We start from the raw sequence: 16,352 nt of genomic DNA on the forward strand, positions 1-16,352 counted from the left end.
CAGAATGAGGGCTCAGTCCCACAAGACAGCCCTCCCACTTCCAATGCCAACCAAAAGCCCCAGGTTATTTTACCTGTGCTGCTGACCAACTGGCTATAAATCAGGGTTCCCACGCCCCCTCCTCAAGTTTGATTAATTCGTTAGAGCAGCTCACAGAACTCAGGATTATTTACCAGTTTATTATTAAGGATATTACAAAGGATATGAAGAGATACATAAAACAAGCCATGTGGGAAGGAGAGTGGTGCTTCTATGTCCTCCACAGTGACACCACCCTTCAGGAACGTGGAAAGTCTCAGAACCTAGTCCTTTTTGGTTTTTATGGAGCCTTCATTACAGAGTCATGACTGATGAAACCATTGGCCATTGGTGATCAACTAAACCTTCAGCCCCTGTCCCCTCCCTGGAGGCGGCAGGGTGTGGGGAGGAGGCTGAAAAATTCCAGCCCTCTAATCTTGCCTTGGTCCTGAAACTACCTAGGACCACCAGCCACCAATCAACTCATTAGCAAATAAAAAGATACATCACTTTGGAGAGTCCATGGATTTTAGGGGTTGTGTAGCAGGAAACAGGGAAGAAGACTAAATATACACTTCATAGTACAACCACCATTAAATTATTTCCTGCAATATGTCTTGAACTCTTTTACGCACTGAAGATACAGAGATGAAAGATGAGCCTCTAGAGGTTTGCAGTGTAAAAGTAAATCAGCAGACTCTACCTGCTGGTATGAGTAGGTGTCCCACCGCTCCCAGGGGCCCCTTTTACATGCACAAGTGCACAGGCCATGGCCCAGACGGATATATGTAGAGGCAATAAAGGGGACCCTCCCCGCTTTGGGGATAAATAAATTATATAGGGAATTTTACACTAGGAACTGTTAGTCCTTTCATGGTTGCAGTTATGGGCATATCCTGCCACTTTATCTAATCTGAGCTCTGCGACAATCCGTTGCTATGTGTAGAGATGAGGAAGATTAAGAAAGATGACACTGTCTATTCACTGTGACATAGCTAATCATGGGAAAGCCTGAATTTGACCCCAGACACTCTAACAGAGAACATACACATGTGATCATCACCCTCTCTGCTTCCTGTATTTGCCTATCGTCTTGACCAAAGCATTTGGGATTAAACTATATGATTCTTATTTACGGGGTGGAGTGAAGGCGGTGAGGGTAGAGAGCCAAAGATAAGGTTTGAGACTCTTTAGAAACTTAGAACAGTTATCCACAAAATGTGTACTTTGGAAACCTGTATCAGAATCACTTGGATATTTATTAAACACACAGTCTCTTGAACTCCACCCCATCCCCACTGATTCAGAATCTTTATAGGGGATTTAAGAAATATTAGTTTGAACTGTGATACAATAGTTTTTAAAACTCCACTACTATAATTACAAAACATTGAATGTTGTACAGTTTAAAGGAAAATTCAGAATTTCTGAAAATGCTTCTAAATATGCAATACCATGCAGGTCAGCCTACATCTTTGCCATCTAAAGCACCTATTTTAAAGTAGGAAATTGAGCATTATTCACAAGTCTTGATTATATAAAAAGGCTCTGCAGCCACAATAAACAATTCTGGGCTTGCCAATGTAAACAACTAGAAAACTGAGCAAGACAGGAGAAACCAGTTTTTAGACATTATAAAATAGGCACAAGAATGTGATCCTTGAAAAATAGTAAAGAAGATAATCATTATAATTGCCTTGACTTTCTCCCTGAAGGGATTTTTTTGGACCACATTGGACGTACAAGTCCAAGCAGAACACTGCAGTCTCGCTGAGTCGGAAAGACAGGGACTGGAGTTCAGGAAAGCTCAGGCAGCTGGAATGTGTGGGGTGCACAAAAGACAGGAGGGCAGCAAGGAACCACTGTGAGGAGCTGCAAATGAAATGATTCTCAGAACCCAAAGGGAATCCGGAGGTATTCAAACTCGGGTCAGCCATTGTGTATGGATCCTGTTGAAGACCCAGAGCTTCAGTACATCGACCAGAAGTATAAACCTTGGTAATACGTATAAACCAGCCATACAGCAAGACCACTCTAGACCTGCTCTAACAGTTTAAAAACAAGCCTCCATAGCATCAAGCTGATCCACAAGTAACTTAAATGTCTGTCAAACAAACTTCCACACTCTTTATAAAATACAGTAAAATCCGGACACTTAACTTTCAGAAAACAGATGAGAAGGATATACTTTCCAACTCATCTTCTAAGGCCAGCATTAGCCTAATACCAAAATCATCAAAAAGTTACCAGAAAACTACAAACTAATTCTAGAGATCTAAGATGTAAAAATTCTCAGCAAAATATTAACAAATGAAATCCAATCATCTACTAAAAGAATACTACCTTGTGGCCACACAGGTAAGAGTTTATTCCAAGTGTTTCACGTGTCCGTGTGAAGAGATCACCAAACAGGCTTTGTGTGAGCAACATGGCTGTTTATTTCACCTGGGTGCAGGCAGGCTGAATCCAAAAAAGGAGTCAACAAAGGTGATGGGATTATCATGAGTTCTTACAGGTTTTGGGACAGGCAGTGGAGTTAAGAGCAATGTTTTGGGGGCAGGGGGTGGATCTCACAAAGTACATTCTCAAGGCTGGGGAGAATTACAAAGAACCTTCTTAAGGGTGGGGGAGATTATAAAGAACATTGATCAGTTAGGATGGGGTAGAAATGAATCACAATGGTGGAATGTCATCAGTTAAGCTATTTTCACTTCTGTGGATCTTCAGTTGCTTCGGGCCATCCGGATGTATACGTGCAGGTTACTGGGGATATGATGGCTTAGCTTGGGTTCAGAGGCCTGACAAGTGTAATCAAAGATAAATACTAAATCATTATATTAATACAAACAGATAAGGTGTTTGCTAAATTCAGCACCTATTCTTAATAAACAAAAATAAAAACAAAAACAAAAGCACCCCCACTGAATTTACTATCACACTTAATACTGACTTAAGGGCTTTCTCCTTAGATTGGGAACAAGAGATAGATGTCTACTCTCCTATCAGCTGCTCAATAAAAGTGCCGGTGCAATAAAGCAACAACAAAATAGTTTAAAAAGCATCTAAACAAGTCTGGATTGTTGAAGTTACACATAGAGTCACATAAGACCAAACAATGGCATGCTTGAGGAATGCACTGTTGCATCTCAATGGTCTGGGGATTCCAAAGAGCAAGTCCATACCCCTGTAAGTGTGGGGGATGAGGTGAGGGCTCTCTGTCAACCAATGAGACTTTATCCCCACCTGCAATTATTCCCTAAATAATTAGGGCAGGAAATGGGGACTTTAGGGGCTCAGCTTAGACAGGGTAGAAGAGGAAACTGTTTGGGTGAGGGAGAAGGGACAAGATGGAGGAAGGTGAACAAGAAGGCACCGCCCCTGTTACTTCCGGGTTCTTCATCACCAACTTACCCGCCCGCGGGAAAATGCAGCCGGCGCCCAGGAAAATGCAGCCGCGCCAGGGAAAATGCAGATCAACTGAGCAGGTGCTGCAGGACATCAATCCGAAGAGATTGAAACTTACCCAGCCACGCCTATGGAGACGGCCCTATCATGCCTTTATCCCACCCACTGCCCTCCCCCTTCCAGTACCAATGCATAAAAGTCCGCTGCCAGTAGCAGCCGGCCGGCACCGGCATTCCTGGACCAGAGAACCTCACCAGAGAGCGCTGGCGGGACTTCCCTGGCCCCCCACACCTGAGGACCAGAGAACCTCGCAGGAGAGTGTGCGCATATTTGCAATAAAAGACTGCCACTTTCTTATGTACTTTGGCCTCATGTTTAATTACTTAGCTCTCCTAAATTAAGTTACATTAAATTAAATTAAGACAGAAACACCTTCCTTTGTGAAACAGTGGCCTCCTTGTGTTCAAGGCTACTCCTTTTTAGAGGGAAGCAGTTCCCTACAATTTGTAGTTGGGTCCAGAGCTAAGAGTGACATCTGCAGAGGAGCCTGCATCTGTGGACTCTGGAATGGCTATCTATAGGTTCCAGTTTTAGGCTTTCTGTGTTATAATTCCCTTCTGTTTTTCTTAAACTATCTGATAAATTTTAATAAACATTATAACCTAATGTCTGCTCCCACTGGAGAGAATAATCTGTTATCATCCTTCTCCCAAGGAAAAGCAAGTGGCACTTGGGAGAAGCTGGTCTCAAAATGGAAGAGGGGACCTGCAGGAGAATGAAGCAATGGACTGAAGCCCTACCACTGATGGAGACAGGGAACAATCAGGACTGATTTGGGGAACATTGTATGCATTACCTAGGAGTTCCCAAACAGAGCTGGAAAGCAGAAAAGTGGAAAAATGACTAAAATGTCTTTGGTCTTATGGGATAGAGGCTCTGACTGTTGAAACTGGACATTAAATGGAAATGTGACTGAATAATCTAATGAAGGCTAAAACTCTTGGGCCACAAGATATAATTCTGCACATTCCATGCATAGATACCACTAACAGAGACAAAAGGGCTTGTTTTTATTTTGTTTTTGCTTTGCCAAAGGCCAACAGAAGAGGAAAGAAAACCATAAAAGTTATGGATAACAGGAGCCTGTAATAATTCTGAAAGAAACAATCCTACATGCCATATTTCCAAATGTTGAAAACTTAAAAAAGATCAAAATCTTGAAAATATAATTCTGGTAAAGATAATTTACAATTCTTTAAATAACATTTATTTACATTTTAAAAGGATATTTGAGAAACATAAAAACAAGACAGAATATTTCATAGACCACTTTACGTAATAAAATAAAATATTTTTATTATGTAAAGGTCTATTGTCATTATTGTATAAAGGTCTATTGTACAGACAACTTTACACAATAAAATATGTAAAATATGCATATTTTTGCAAGCATAAACACTCATCTATAGAGTCTCACAGGTACAGCAGTTATAGCAGACAAACCATATTCATAAAGAAATAGGTCAAAAAGCAAAATGCATAAATGCATATCACCATGGTGGGTAATTGTGTGCCCTTAGTTTTGTAACGGCAGTCATCTGAAGTACCGTGAAGGACAACATAAGTCTTTTGACAAGACCAATGAAAGATTGTGATGGGTTGCCACCGCATTTGCAGTATCCCAAAGAGCCGAGATCTTGTGAAATTTTATCTTTCACAAATGCAGATGTACAAGAAGGACATATTTTCATTTATTGAGGAAGCTTCATTGTTTTTATGTTGAGAACCAGGGAAGCAAATGTACCTCTCAGTCCGAGAGCGTCAGTACCTGAGGGACCACTGATGTAAGTTCTGGAGTCCAAGAGCCAACAAGTTAGGGGTTCTGGTGTCCAAGGCAGCAAAAGTCTCTACTCTCAAAGAGACTAATTTGGCCGGGCGCGGTGGCTCACGCCTGTAATCCCAGCACTTTGGGAGGCCGAGGCGGGCGGGTCACAAGGTCAGGAGATCGAGACCATCCTGGCTAACACTGTGAAACCCCGTCTCTACTAAAAATGCAAAAAAAAAAAAATTAACCGGGCGAGGCGGCGGGCGCCTGTAGTCCCAGCTACTCGGGAGGCTGAGGCAGGAGAATGGCGTGAACCCGGGAGGCGGAGCTTGCAGTGAGCCGAGATCGCGCCACTGCACTCCAGCCTGGGCGACTAAGCGAGACTCTGTCTCAAAAAAAAAAAAAAAAAAAAAAAAAAGAGACTAATTTGCTTTTTCTACCTGTTCTCTCCAAGTCCCTAGCTGATTGGATGGTGCCGCCAACATTGAGGGCAGATCTTCCCCACCTACACCACTCAGGCTCACACAGCAATCTCCTCTGGAAACATACTTGCAGATGCTCCCCCAAATAATTCTTTACCAGGTTTTTTTGGTATCCCTTAATTCGGTCAAGTTGACTCCTAAAATTGAGTCCACAAGTTCACCCCTTGTCAACTTGGCACCCACATGCATCTCCTTAATCACCCATACCTAATTTTCAAACAAGAAAATAACAAGATAATAATTCCACCAAACATGAGGTAATTATCATGTGATTGTGATTTTGGGGGGATTTTAGATTTCAGGGATTTGGACTTTAGGGATTTTGATCTTTTGGGATTTCAACATTCAGGATTATGGTATTCAAGTCTTTCAGGATTGTGATCCAAACTCATGAGAAAGCGTCAACTTTATTAGTTCAGAATAACAATAATATAGGTATACTTGGTTTCTCAAGTCACCTGCTTGGTCCTCTTCCAATTGTGCTTTTCTTCCTTTCTTTCCTTCCTTTTCTTACTGTTCTAAAGGTTTCTAATAAATTTCTACTCCTGCTCTAAAACTTGCTTTGGTCTCTTTTTCTGCCTTGTGACCCTCAGTCAAATTCTTTCTAAACCCCCATGCCAAAAATAAAATAAAATAAAATATTTTTTTTCATAGAAAGTAGAAAATCTCCTTGTCCCTGGGAGCAACACTGTGATTTCTAGGTTATTACCACCTTTGTGTGTGTATGTGTGTATTGACCATGGTCTTTTACTAGCTCAATATCTTCATCATTGCATAGTGGTTAAGAGTTATGGTTCTGGGATCTTGGAACCTTACTTTTGGGTTTGAATTTTAGCATCACCACTTAGTAACTCTGTGATCTTAGCCAATTTATGTGACCCCTCGGTGTCTCAAATTTCCCAACTGTCCAATAGGAAGAGTTTTAGCACCTAGTTTAAAGGGTTCTCATGAGGATTAAACATGTTATCATATGATAATATAGGCAAAGAAGCTAGCACACAGTAATACACTTTAGTAACTTTTAAACTCAGTACATTTTGACAATTTTTATTAAGTTCTAAACCTGTAAGAAAAATATACATATAATGGCATATTATTCCTCACGTGATCTAAGAGATCCAATATTTGAAATTAAGAAATATAATATGCCAAAAGTAAAGCTATCATTATGAACAGTAAGTAATTTACATCCGAGAAGGGTTGATTAGAATCTTATTGTTTACTAACAAAATTTCAACTATATATTTTATTTAGGTTGTGGGAGACAGAAAGGATGCACATTAATATATTAATGACAATTATCCCTAGGGAGAAGAATCGGGGTATGAGGAAAGTAAGGACTTTTGCTTTCTTACACATTCCCATATTTTTTCAATTCTTTATAAAAAATCATGAATTATTTAGAGAATAAAATTAAGATAATTAAAGAGACAGGATCTGACAGTACAGTATCACTTAATTAGCCAGAAGTTGGATTGTACCTTCTGCCTCTGGCTTTACAATGCTTCTTTGCCCCATTACACTATCATCTCTATTCATTAAATACTATTAGACATTTGTCTCAAGGTCAACATCATGAGTACACTTTGATTACACCATGAAGATTAAACTGAGCCATTCAAAGCACCTAGTATGGAATCTAGCCATAGTAGATGTGAATAAATATTAGCACCCTTATGTTCCACTCCCCAGTGGCACCTATTTTTTATTTAACAAATTTCATTTAAGTAATATCAGGGCTGGGAGTGATGGCTCATGCCTGTAATCCCAGAACTTTGGAAGGCCAAGGTAGGAAAATGGCTTGAGGCCAAGAGTTTGAGATCAGCTTGTACAACATAGACAGACCCCCATCCCTAAAACGAAAAACAGAAAACAAGAAAATCAACTACAACATCAGAACTCTGAATTTTCGGGGTTGCTTTTGGTTCACTTCTCCGTTTGTTTTCAAATTGCTTTTTGTTTGTTATTGCTTTTTATTTTCTTTTTTGCCATAGGCCCAAATCAGAGAAAACAAAAAGAGACACTAAACTTTTATATTTATATATGCAAGGCTTTTATATTTAAATACAGATGAGTGAAATGTTCCTTGTCATATTTTTGCTTAGGAAGCACCAGTGAGCATTTGGAGAGAAGGGTAAACACAGCTGCCTGGAAATGGCTTTTAGAAACCCATTAAACTGAACGATTTCAACCACTGGTGATAGATGAGGGTAGGAACAAATTCCTTCATGGTACAGAACACTGCAAGAAGTTACATTTTAACCTGTCTTAAATAATGAGTAAGACATAATAATTAACCTAAATGCTCAATCCACTCTCCAAATGCCTGAGGCAAATGTTCTCTCCAACGTTTTCTACTCTAAAAGTAAAATAAGCTCCTGAGTCCATTAATATTGCCTAAAAAACCTAGGTAGTGCTTGATATATTTTTAAATATTTTTAATATTTATTTTCTAGTTAGAAAAGCAATCTATCCACATTGCACAAACTGCTTAACATGAAGAAATGTGTATTTTTTAAAAAAAATACTCAATATTAAAATTGGTAAAATTTGAATAAGGTCCCTAGTTCAGCTTACAGTCGTGTACCAGTGTCAATTTTCTGATACATAACAATTTTGGCAAGTTTTTATGACTTTAAAATGAACATGAAACAAAACATTTTTAAAAATCACCCTTACTTGTAGTATTTTGATATTATTAAAGCAAACTAAATATGGCCTAAGAAGGACTCCATACTTCTATATTTGAGTCCTTGTGGATGAACTGTAACCTAGCTTAATAGTCAGACAAAATTGAAAATGTAACTTCTGTAACTGTAGCTAAGTCTTGGCCATTCCAGAGGCCATACTTCAACCATTCATACACTGCTAGTATTAAAACTGTGTTCAAATAAGGCAAACACCAAGCTGTAACCAATCCAGCCATTCTGTGTGTCACTTCCAATTTCTGTACGTCATTCCCTTTTTTTGTCTGTAATCTTCTTCCACCACGTGGCTGCGCTGGAGCCTCTGAATCTGCTGAGATTTAGGGGGGCTGCCCGATTCACAAAACATTCATTGCTCAATTCAATTCCTTTAAATTTAATTTGGTTGAAGTTTTCTTTTATCAGTATTGAAATAACAATGACATTGTAATTTCAAAGTGGTCAAAATATTACATCAGTTAGGACCTCGTCTATCATCAGTGAGGTTTGCTAACCTAAAATAGCCTAAGGACAAGGCTGGATTATATCGCCTTTTTTTGTTTTTTGTTTTTTGTTTTTTTTTTTGAGACGGGGTTGGAGTTTTCTCTCTATTGCCCAGGCTGGAGTGCAGTGGCACAATCTCGGCTCACTGCAACTTTCGCCTCCCGGTTTCAAGTGATTCTCCTGCCTCAGCCTCCAGAGTAGCTGGGACTACAGGTGCCTGCCACCACTCACCATGCCCAGCTAATTTTTATATTTTTTATAGAGACGGGGTTTCACCATATTGGCCAGGCTGGTCTTGAACTCCTGACCTTGTGATCTGCCCGCCTCAGTCTACCAAAGTGCTGGGCTTACAGGCCTGAGACACCGAGCCTGGTCTATGTTGCTCTTGATGCAGGAACTCTAATGCCATCACTGGCTTCTCTTTTGCTGTCTCTCATCTTATTCCCCTTGTTTGGCTCCAGTTTTAGACAAGTTTTTCCCTTGGGAAGCTTCGATGTATTTAAGGGGAGGAAGAGATGAGAGGGTAGAAAACCCCATGACTGTTTTCAAAAGTAAAGTGAATAGGTGCTAAGCAGAGAAACAAAATAAGAAGAATGTTCACTTTGGTAGATGAGCAGATAATGGAAAGTTTAAAAAATATAAAAGTATACATAAGCAATAATCATAGTTATACAAATTTATAACAAAATAGCACTTCCTTTTTTCCCCTACTGCCTCTAGAATTGCAGAAGGGAACGAAATACCATTTTCATCTGACAAACTGGACAAATAAAATTTAATAATATGCAATGATGACAGTATAGTAAGACATACGCAGAAGGGGTTCGGAATTAAAGGCTACAGCCCTTCCGAAAAACTGTTTTACTCTTTTACCCAGGAATTTTACTTTCAGAGACCTACGGAAGCAATGACAAATATAGATGACTACAATGTGCAATAATATCTACACAATGTTATTTACCATAGTAAAAAGCATAATGTCTCAAAATATGGGAACAGTTAAATACGTCATGGTGTTTCTGAATGATTGAATATTTTGTAACCATTTTTTAAAAGGAAACAAATCTGTATATTTCTGTATGTTAAGAATGATCCCCGGCCCGTGCAGTGGCTCAGGCCTGTAATGCCAGCACTTTGGGAGGCTGACGCGGGAGGATCATCTGAGGTCAGGAGTTTGAGAACAACCTGGTCAACAGGGTGAAACCCTGTCTCTACAATAATCCCAGCACTTTGGGAGGCCGAGACGGGTGGATCACGAGGTCAGGAGATCGAGACCATCCTGGCTAACACCGTGAAACCCCGTCTCTACTAAAAATACAAAAAACTAGCCGGGCGAGGTGGCGGGCGCCTGTAGTCCCAGCTACTCCGGAGGCTGAGGCAGGAGAATGGCATAAACCCGGGAGGCGGAGCTTGCAGTGAGCTGAGATCTGGCCACTGTACTCTAGCCCTGGCTACAGAGCAAGACTCCGTCTCAAAAAAAAAAAAAAAAAAAAAAAAGAATTAGCTGGGCATGTGAAGGGGTGGCCTGCCCCTCCACACCTGTGGGCGTTTCTCGTTAGGTGGAAGGAGAGACTTGAGAAAACAAATGAGACACAGAAACAAAGTATAGAGAAAGAAAAAGTGGGCCCAGGGGACCGGCGTTCAGGATACAGAGGACGCGCGCCGGCACCGGTCTCTGAGTTCCCTCAGTATTTATTGATCATTATCTTTACCATCTCAGAAAAAGGGAAGTGGCAGGACAATAGGATCATAGCAGGGAGAAGGTCAGCAGTAAGACATATGAATAAAGATCTCTGTGACTTAAGTTTGAGGAAAAGTGCTGTGCCTTGATAGGCATATATAAACATCTCCATAAACCTTTTTAGTGCATAAAGAGCAGCATTGTGCTAGCAAGTCCCACCTTTCGCCCTAAGGCGGTTTTCTCCTTTCTCAGTAAACAGAATATACCATCGGGTTTTACACCGAGATGTTCCATTACACCGAGATGTCCCACCGGGACTGGCAAGAGACAGATGCTTTTCTCTATCTCAACTGCCAAGAGGCCTTCTTTCCTTTTACACTAGTCTTCCTCAGCACAGACCCTTCACAGGTGTCAGGCTGGGAGACGATCAGGTCTTTCCCTTCCCAGGAGGCCATATTTCAGACTATCAGATGGGGAGAAACCTTGGACAATACTTAGCTTTCCTAGGCAGAGGTCCCTGTGACCTTCGGCAGTGTATGTGTCCCTGGGTACTTGAGATTAAGAGAATGGTGATGACTTTTCACAAGCATGCTGCCTTCAGGCACTTGTTTAACAAAGCACATCCTGCACAGCCCAAAATCCTTTAAACCTTGAGTCACCACAGCACATGTCTCTTGCAAGGACAAGGTTGTGGGTAGGGTCACAGATTAACAGCATCTCAAATACAGAACAAAATGGAGTCTCTTATGTCTACTTCTTTCTATGTAGACACAGTAACAGTCTGATCTTTCTTTTCCCCATAGGCATGGTGGTGGGTGCCTGTAATCCCAGCTACTTGGAAGGCTGAGGCAGGAGAATCACTTGAACCCCGGAGACGGAGGTTGCAGTGAGCAGAGATTGCACCACTGCACTCCAGCCTGCGTGACAGAGCAAGACCCTGTCTCAAAAAAAAAAAAAAAAAAAAAAAATACCAAAATTTAAACACACACACAGAGAGAGAGAGAGAGAGAGAGAGAGAGAGAGAGAGAGAGAGAGAGTCTGCTTACTAGTTGTGTGATTTTGGTCAGGTTACTGACCTTCTGTGATTCAGTTTCCCCATATCCTTAAAATAAGAAAAATAAAAGTACCCACCATATAGGGTTGAAATGAGGATTACATAAGTTAATGTAAGTAAAGTAAGCATTACTTGTACTTAATTCATGTGACCACATTATTATATGCAGTTAATGCATTGCATGCCTGGCACACAGTACTATTTTCAATAAATGAAAGCTTTATGCAAATCATGTAGTACAAATTCCTGGATGTGTATTGCTTTGCAGGACTCTTAAGAAAACTTTAAGCAAGTGAACTCTAGAGTTTTCTAGCAAAAAAAATCTCAGTAATAACACTTTCCACCTCACAAATTAATGTATATTTAAAGGACTATATACTCATTCATATTTTAAATGAGCACAGGGATAGAAAGGAAACAGCAGCTGGACTTCTGGACTACAATTCAAGAAGTCAGAAAGAATAAGTGGTTGCTCTGAGGATCAGGACGGGGATCTGGGGATGAGAGAGGCAGAGGACTGTTTGTTTGTTTGTTTTTAATTTTTTTAATTTTTTTATTTTTTGAGGAGTCTCACTCTGTCACCCATGTGGGAACACAGTGGCCTGATCTCGGCTCACTGCAACCTCCGCCTCCTGGGTTCAAGCGATTCTCCTGCCTCAGCCTCCCGCGTAGCTAGGACTACAGGGAAATGCCACCATGCCCAGCTAATTTTTTTTTTCTTTTTTTTTTGAGACGGTCTTGCTCTGTTGCCCAGGCCAGAGTGAAGTGGCAGGATCTCAGTTCACTGCAACCTCCACTCCCGAGTTCAAGCGATTCTCCTGCCTCAGCTTCCTGAGTAGCTGGAATTATAGGCGCCCACCACCGTGCCCGGCTAATTTTTGTATTTTTATTAGAGACGGGATTTTACCAGCTTGGCCAGGCTGGTCTCGAACTTCTGACCTTGTGATCCACCTGCCTCGGCCTCCCAAAGTGCTGGAATTACAGGCGTGAGTCACCGCGCCCAGCCCATGCCCAGCTAATTTTTGTAGTTTTAGTAGAGACGGGGTTTTACTGTGTTAGCCAGGATGGTCTCGATCTGCCGACCTTGTGATCCACCTGCCTTGGCCTCCCAAAGTGTGGGATCACAGGCTGTCTGGGACTGTTTGTTTTATTACCAGCACTTGCATTCTCATTCTTAACCTTTTATTTGCTAAAAAAAATAAACTAAATAAATAAATAAAATAAAAAATCTATGTTTTGAAATGTGTACAGCTAGAGCATAGAAAAGCTAATATCTCCTTCAGGATTTCTGGAATAAGAAAAGAAGTATTTTCAACTGCAGTCCTTGGCACCAGAAAGGATAATAGGTCATGGTTCCAGGAAGGGGAAATATAGATGGCATCAGACGACTTCACATAATGCCCAGAGAATGTAGACCAGGTGCTTCTGTTCCCAGAAGCAGCAACCAGACCATGTCAAGAACACCATGTGGAAAGCAGTGGGGGCAGTTCTGGTTTCTAATGGGCTCTGCTGATCTTTCAGCTGATCTGCCAGAAAGCTCACTTTAGGCAAAAACTGAAATTGAATCTGGTGTGTAATTCACTATACATAGATATTTTATTCTCTACATAACTCTAGCAAGGATGAACCCTTAGCAAGTCAAAGGCTTACCTACCTGAGGTACCTTTCACAGATTTATCATGTCCCCCAGTAGGAGACAGCAAGAAGGCATTTTTCCATGAGTAGAACATATACAGTCAAAGTTTTTTCCATGACGTTTTTCAGATACCCAGAGAAAACAGCTTGCAAGGGCAAGAGATAAAAATCAACGTATATTCATGGCTTTGAGCCTACGCATTTTTTATCGACAAACTACTTCTAAACATCTGTCATTCAAGCACATTAGGGACCTACTGCTTAGCACAAACTAGTCTATATCCAAGTAGACATCACAATGAGAATTCATAGCTACTACTATGATTTAGAATTTAACTACCTGTCTTCTAAAAAGAACAGCTAACATGTAAATGGAAAAAAAGTACTCTATGTTACAACTATCTAATGAAGGGCTAGACAATTAGAATCGAATTATTTTGCTTTTTGAGATATTAAACCCTCAGTTCTCCTTTCCCCCAACTAGTATTGTGTTTCTCTACCTGGATCCTTTTTCTTCTTCTTGTTAGAGATACCCACCAAGGCCAGTTGCTCTCCATTTACAAGCATATATTGCTATTATAGTAATACCTCACCTAGGCCGGGCGCGGTGGCTCACGCCTGTAATCCCTGCACTTTGGGAGGCCGAGGCGGGCGGATCACGAGGTCAGGAGATCGAGACCATCCTGGCTAACACGGTGAAACCCCGTCTCTACTAAAATACAAAAAATTAGCCGGGCGTGGTGGCGGATGCCTGTAGTCCCAGCTACTCGGGAGGCTGAGGCAGGAGAATGGCGCGAACCTGGGAGGCGGAGCTTTCAGTGAGCTGAGATCCGGCCGCTGCACTCCAGCCTGGGCGACAGAGTGAAGACTCCGTCTCAAAAAAAAAAAAAAAAAAAAAAAAAAAAAAAAAAAAAACCTCACCTATCTGAAGCTCAGCTTCAAGGAACTTCAACTCCTTAAACTATTCCTAAGAATTAGGAAATAAGGAAAATTGCAAAGAAAATGATGTAAAAGAATCTATGTATCAATGAATGTCTTTCAAATCCTAACTCAGGGTTCATTTACTCATATTGTGCCTCAAGTTTAATAGGTATCTGCTGGGAGATATAAACGTACCTTATCAGAAGTGCTATGTTACCTGGAGATATAAAAGTGAATAAAGTACCCTCAAAGAATTTACCGTCCTAATAATATTAGCTAATCTGGTTTTGTGGCTACTGAAGTATAAAGACAGCAAAATAGAATTAACAAAGAATTCCCACAGAAAGGCATACAGATAGCAGCAAGATCAAAACTATTTTTGGTTCTATTCTTAAATAACAGAGTAATTTGAGGCCAGTCACTCAAACTCTAGGTATTCATTTGGATTAGATTATTTTTAAGTTCCTATTTTGTTCTCCAATTCTATGAATACAGTTTTAAAACAGTTCACAGTCTGGTAACAGGAGACTTTTTTTTAAAGCACAAGAAGTCAAAAAACACAGCAGAATGGAGTCATTTACTACAGGAGTGAATTACTCCATCTTCTGCAACATCATAAATACTGTTGACAACAGCCCACAGACTGGAAAAGCCCAGACAGGGAACTTGTATGTTGTTACATTTACATCCTTTATCTCATCATTTTAAAATTTATTGACTTGTTTATTATCTATGATCCTCCACTGGAATATATATCTCTCATGACAAATATTCTTTTGACAATTTTTGACATTAACATTTAGTTTTATAACTACATTTCTGGGAATTTTTTGTCCTTATGTCTAGATTAATTGGTTTAGCCATCCTTGCCTATATTTTTATGCCATAATTTCTCCCTTTCTTACATTCCTACTTTTGCTTATTTTTCAATATGTTGGCATGTAGTTTCCCAGTGATTTATTTCAAAATAGAATGGTATGAGGAATATATTTTCTGGATCATTGTATATATAAAATTGTCTTTTATGCATGAAAGATGGCTTGCCAGGGTATATAATTCTCAAATGTTTGAGGGCGGTAGCATGCTTTCCTGGCATTTAGAGTTATATACTAGAGCATTCACTTTGTTCAATCAGTTTAGAACACCTTGTGGCAAGGAATGGAAATAAGGGTAGAGGAAGGAAATAAAAACCTCTTTTCATTTTTTCCTACCTCATCTCCAAAGTTACACAGTAATGGGGATGGCAAGAAGAGGGATAAGTGGAGAGATATTTAGAAGTAAAGTCTGCAGAGCCTGGTGATTGACTTGCAAAGTAGGTGAAAAAGAAATCTAGGGTGGCTTCTAGATATCTTGCTAGGCTGACTTGGCTATTCTTGCTTCAAACCTGGATTTAGGGTTAATGTAATACTTTTGAGATTATCCTCCAAGCTCTTTTCCTCACCATCACATTTTAATTTGTAACTGGACTGTATCTTCAGTCATTCAAAGTCCCCACTAGCTGAATGATTTGAAGAGTTTGAGGCTTATGAATTCTTCTCAACAAACCCTTCTCTTAGTGATTCTTTCCTCTGAATTTTTATTGTACTTTAACCAGATTTCTATCGCCACTTATCACATTGTATTGTAATTGAAATAGGTTGCCTACTTGTCTATCGCCATTGGACTAGGAACACCTCAGAGGGCATAGTGTTATATTTATGTTTTTACCAATGCTTGGCACTGAGAAGAAACTGAAGCAATAATTATAGAATTAGTGGTCATATACAAGAAATATGCGTTTACAAAAAAAAACCAAACAAACCATTTTTCACATATAGGGAGTTTGTGAGATGGCTATATTTGAAAGCATTTTCATTATAAGAAAACAGAACTGAAGCCAGACTCTTCAGAATTCCTCCAGTTTATCATTCATTCATTTATTCATCAATGCTATATATTTAGGTACCAAGCACTGGCTGAGGGTTGAAGACGGAATGAATGACAACATCGAGCTCTGGAGTCGATCAGGGACTAAAAAAGAAAGTGCATCTCACTTAGTGGTCCCACCATTTCCCCTAGAGGGCAAAGCCGGACCTTGAGACCAGGTGGAATTGTAGGGGAACTTCAGAAGTCAAGGACCAGGCCTCATTGGCCTTGTCAGGCA

This window comes from Macaca nemestrina, chromosome 10 (assembly GCF_043159975.1).
Source record: "Macaca nemestrina isolate mMacNem1 chromosome 10, mMacNem.hap1, whole genome shotgun sequence".
NCBI lineage: Eukaryota > Metazoa > Chordata > Mammalia > Primates > Cercopithecidae > Macaca > Macaca nemestrina.